A 5,553-nucleotide genomic window follows, 5' to 3' on the forward strand; every position below is an offset into this window, starting at 1 on the left:
AATGTTCCAGCCTGTGTCCTCTCTCTGAAATGTGCAAACAGTCAATCATAACACTACGTGTGTTTGGCATTTGAAGTGCTCAGGGACAGCAGAAGGTTAGTCAGGGGGATGAGAGAGAGAGAGAGAGAGAGAGAGAGAGAGAGAGAGAGAGCAGACGATGAAAATTACCTTGTTAACAGAACAGGGATCATGGCAACTTCAAAAAGGAAACAAAACTGATTTATTGCAGCATCCCTTGCAAAATAACATTTGATTCCTGTTCAGCACATGCCTCACTGACGTCTCTTAATTTATCACAGTTAGTTTCTGGAAATAACTCTGTCCACAGGGATGGCGAGATACCGTGAACATGATGCCAAGTTAGCTCCCACAAGTTATCACCACCAAGATTGCATCTTTGAACAAGCATCCCCCGAGCTTTCATTGTCAGCAACATATTCTTCAGCAGGTCGGGAATAACTTCCACGAGCTTGTCACAACCTTTCCCCCTCAGTTTTGCTTTCGTATACCTGTCCATGTGGCTCAGCACAGCAAGCCATAGTGCTCCAAATTCTGGCAACAAACAGAGTTGATCCAAAGACTGCAGAAATATTTTAATCACCAATTTTATTGCAAGCTGTAGCGTGTTTTCCATATTGCCATACTCTTTTTGGGAGTGCCCAAGAGCAATTTCAAGCAAGTCATCTAGCATCACGAAAACAACTTGGTCAAAGCAATGTCCCCAGATGGATGGATGTAAATGCATGCTGTCAGCAGCGGATAAACTCTGTTGCAGTGACAAAATAGCATGATTTCTGACCACCTCTCTCGTCTCCCCACAAACTTTCCTCAAACCTTGTGCTAACCTTAGCCACATTTCACCAAGTTCCTGCAAATTTTTCAATATCTCCTCTCTCGTTTCAGGAGTATTGCCAGCCTCATCTTCAGATAAGCTATTCGACCAGCAAACTAGACATTTTGTAGAGTCGACCATGAGACCTAGGGCACGTATGGATCTGTCAACACCACCAACAGAGACTTCTGCAAATGCACGTGCAGCATCTAGACAAAGCGCATAATTTGCCCTAGTCAAATGCCTACCTTCTGCCATGATGAATGATAAAGCTTCGAAGCCTGCCTCTGAAGCTTCCAAGTGGCGAGCTGTGATGGACAACAAAGAAGAAATAGTGCGCCAACCCATAGGAGACCTTATGTGCCTGGCATTTGCCTTTACGAGCTGCATGACTCCATGGGCGATTTCATTGCAGAATGCATCAGCTACGCGAGCATCCAGCTTCAAAATTAGTTGTAGAGATCGAAGAAGCTCATCACCTAGATCCTCTTTATAGGGGAGCAACCGCTGACAAATGTATAGAAGCCCAAATATAGCCTTCTCAACAAGAAGACAAGGCATTACCGTTGTCTGCACAATATTTGCTATATGCTCATAAACTCCTTGCCAAAGGAGCATCATCCTGTCTCTATTACTAAGAGCAATTGCAACCAATAAGTCTAGGCAGAAGACTGCTGTATCCTCATCCTCTGGAGAGCCTCCAGCCTTCTGAGGCCGTCCTGCAGCCCACACAAGTGCCCTTACTAGCTGCAGTAATGAGTCACCATGCAAGAACTTGCTCTCTGTAACAATCTTGTCAATATGGCAAGCTTCTATAGTCCGTAGAGCACGTTGGTGAGCAGCCACTTGCTGTTCAGTTGGTTGGGATCTTGGTTCATCAGTTTCGAGGGATAAGAGCTGACTAAATCGGCCCATCAATCCCTGTGACTGTTGTTTAGCTCCAGTTGGTAGCAAAGCAATTACAGTTGGGCCTCCGGAAACAGGTCTTCCGTACACAACATTCCCAGGAGCGTACAAAGCATCTCCAGCATCACTTGCAACATGGGCAGGCAAGAGCCCAAGCTTGTGTAGCCGCAAGATGCAGTCTAAAATATTTCTCCAACTTGTACGAATATAATCCCCATATTTGTTAGCTACGTTAAAGACAGTGACTGCTGCCATCCGGGCCTTGGTATCTTCACCAAATGCAATCACAGGCTCTTCCAAAAAGCTACTTGGATTCAATAGGGTTGTGAACTTGCAAAGTGACCCAATCAGGTCATCTAGTACATGCTCCAAGTGATGACTGGATGATATCTTTGCAATTGCAAGGAAGCCTTCCACGCACATCCTCAACACATTTTCATCCTCAGCATGGTCGAAAACTACAGAAATAGCAGCAATTGTTTGCCCTGAAATTATAGCAAACATATCACGATCCACAAATGGCTCTGAATCACATTTTATATAGGGCGAGGCTCTCTGGGAATTATGGATGAACCCAACCCACTGACTTGGGGTCATTTCACTAACTTCTGGTCCATTGTCACATGTAAGCTTGATTTCGTTCTTTGCTATAGAATGGTACAGTTCAGAGAGGAACTCTCGTGGAAGATCATGACCAGCATTAATATTACGATTGTTTTTTATGAAGTCCTCTTCGCTCATCTTCTTCCTAACCTGGGAGTTGTGCTGATCCGTATTCAGCATTATAAGAGAGTAAGCAAGCAAAAATGCAGCATCCTTGTCTGCAAGCACGTCAGGTGACTGCTCATAATACCTTCCAGCAAAGGCTTCCAAAACCCTATGAATTTTTTGTGCCTCTCCCGGTAAACGAAAGGTTGATAGAAATGTGCGCAAAGCTGCATCCAAGTTCATGCCCTTAAAGTTAAAGGTCCTTGCAAATTCAGCAAGCACATGCAGGCAGAACTCGTCAGGATTACCAAGGAAGTCACCAAGCACGCTTTTGTCCAGCCCTGTGGTGTATCTGAAGAAGTAGGCAACACCCTGAGGATCAAGTTTTTCTGGAAGAAGATGAATTTCCTGCAGGTACTCAAGACCTTTCTTTTGATCTCTGTTGAAGTGGTCAGCCCCAACCATCAATCTACGTTTTATGTATTTCTGCTGCTGCGCAAATTTCATCCAACACATGGGATCCTTGTAGTTAATGCGGTGTTTTATCCAGAAAGGAACGCACTCCTCTATCTCACTTCGGTTGAGGCCCCCCCCATGTGGTGTTATAGGCATTAAAGTTGCCCTCTCTGCCATGCTATGAATGACAGAAATAAGCCCCTCGAGGGCTAGAATATGCATTGCTGACAAGGGACAGTTGATGGGGAAAGCACTCTTTGACAGTAAACTCCCCAAGTCTTCAAATATATTGCTGCAAGTTAGGTCACAGTCAAAGTTCAAATACATCTCCTGCATAAAATTAGACTGCCTGCAGAAGTCTACAAGAGCTTCCATTGCCACCTCTTGCTGTTGAAAACTAGCGCCAAATTTTCCTTGTGATAGTCTGATAATAACACACGAGAAAAAAGCTTCAAGTTGTAGCTTCAAGAGACAACGGAGATGATGATAAAGGTTGAGAATAATGCTACAGACTACTGACAGAATAAGTGGATTCAAATTGGATAGCCCGAATTGCATAAGGAAGTGAAAAAGATAATCCTGTACAAGGGCTGTCAGTTCTGGGTTACAGCCAAACGATTGCCCTCCCAACTCAACTGCTGAATTGATTAACCCCAACGCAAAAAGTGAGACATCCTCGTCAATAGCAAGGAGATTCCGACCTGTGGCCATTCCCGAATCTAGAATGTTCAAAAGAGAACACAAAACACGGAATATCTCAACAACACCCACAATGCCATAAGGTTCGATACTTGAATTCACGTTATTCCGAGGCCCTCGATTCCCTGTTTGCCTCTTTTCCGTTCGTCCATCCATGGAATCACCATTGACCTGCAAAGAAACAATTGACTTCTCTGATCCAAGAGTATGGTTGGAGACTCCAGGTTCATAGTCATTAGCACTAGCAACTTGGCCACCACTCTCGACGTGATCATGATCATTTTTGCTGTCGACGTTCGGTGCAGCAGAATCATCCTGCAACAAAAAGAGTCATAAAATCAGTACTGCCTTGGCTTTGAATTCAAATCGAGCATCCAAATCTTTGCAAAACGCATGATCTAGAAGACATTTTAGAACGGACATGCAATAAGGATTCTACGTACGCTGTCATTTCGGCGCGCCTCAGAACAATTGCTGGGTAAAAGTTTGAGAGAAGGATCCAAATCAGGCAAATGGGAGAATATTGACCTCACGATCTCGTGCATACTCTGGCGTGCGGTTCTTTGAAGGAGCTCTCCCATCGTTACTGTCTGATGCACTGCCCGGAAACAAGAGTTGACGACAAGGCATACATCCCTATCACTTAGCAACTTGGAAGCTGGATGATTCATCACGGCTACAAGGACGTATAGAACTTTCATCAGCACCACCTCCTCCGAAGCCTGATCGGTAACTTCGAATCGACAACAGGTCACTGCATCTACTATTTCGTGCATTGCTACATCGACGTGGGAGGTTTCGGGATCAAAGATTTCCAGAACCAACATCTTGTGAAGGGCCGAAAGTGCAACACCGGTGATGGCAGCTCCTGTTTCGTCAGAGCGAATCACATCAAGGAAAGGCGTAAGGTACAGGGATGGATTAATCTCGTTCCAGGGTTGCTGCCAGCTGAAAATGCTACGCCGAAGAGCTTTGAAGGATTGGACAAGAGAATGCTCGAACTGGTCATCTTCCGCCATGTACCGTCCTGCCCAGCGAGCGTTGCGCCTTATCACGGCCAACACAGCCCCGACTTCCGCATTCACCAGGCACGCCAGCGCACCAGTGCTGCTGTTGCGCCTCCTCATCTCGGAATTCCGGCGATTCTAACCGTCAAGCGAAGAAAAGCTTACGATTCAATGGAGAAGTTACCGTGAATCCTTTGGATGTGTGTCAAGAAAGTGCACGATTTATGAGGGCGGAGGTCCCGAATCACCTCAAAATCGCGTGGGAACTGAATCGGGAACGCCGTCTAATCGGGAGGTTTTTGGAAACGACGATCAGGATCGATAAAGCGACTTGGATCGATCAGGACGACAGGATTAACGCTCGTCGTGATCCTGTGCCTTAGCGCTCTTCGTCAGCAATCTGTCCGCGATCTCTGTGGGATCCTTTCCAATTAGCTATCCATCGCGCCTCGGGTTCCCTCGTCTTTCTTCTCATTTCTCATCCGCGGCGGTTCGTCTTTCTGCAGAGAGCTCTGCACAACCAGAAACATGAAAGTCACAGGCGATGGCAGCGTCAAATTTCTGGCCAAAAGATTCCGCGCACGATGTATGATGTAGCAGAGGCAGGCTGCAACCTGGTGATCAACAAAGCTCGCCATCGCCATCGCCATCGCCATCGCCATCGCCATCGCCAGAGCTCCAGGTGCTGAGTCGAGGGAGGCGTGAAAGCTGGAAGTGATGGATTGGAAGTTGCATTTCAATCAAAACCTTTCGATTTTTTCAATCATGAATTCCATGAATTTCCATTTCCTTATATTCTCCTGAGTCCTTAGTCCCGCTCTTGCAGCAAATTTGCACTTATTTATTTCCATTCAAATGCAGTCCAACAGATGCCACATCCCATCAACAACGTTATTCCAATGCCAATTTTTTTGTCCTCATGGGACGGTCTCATTGGAGATTCCA

At 45.8% G+C, this 5,553-nt stretch overlaps 1 pseudogene across 1 annotated transcript; it reads right to left on the minus strand.

The window, feature by feature from the left end:
* Positions 1–220: 220 nt before the first annotated feature.
* Positions 221–5,318, minus strand: LOC147899668 (ARF guanine-nucleotide exchange factor GNOM pseudogene; annotated as a pseudogene). The gene is made up of 3 exons (XR_015541381.1): positions 5,223–5,318; positions 4,045–5,120; positions 221–3,916 (listed from the first exon to the last, which is right to left on the minus strand). The product of XR_015541381.1 is annotated as an ARF guanine-nucleotide exchange factor GNOM pseudogene (transcript).
* Between the last annotated feature and the right edge of the window lie 235 nt (positions 5,319–5,553).

The sequence above is a fragment of the Dipteris shenzhenensis genome, chromosome 8 (genome assembly GCF_047967505.1).
Source record: "Dipteris shenzhenensis isolate YYH24624 ecotype China chromosome 8, Dip_SZ_1.0, whole genome shotgun sequence".
Classification (NCBI taxonomy): domain Eukaryota; kingdom Viridiplantae; phylum Streptophyta; class Polypodiopsida; order Gleicheniales; family Dipteridaceae; genus Dipteris; species Dipteris shenzhenensis.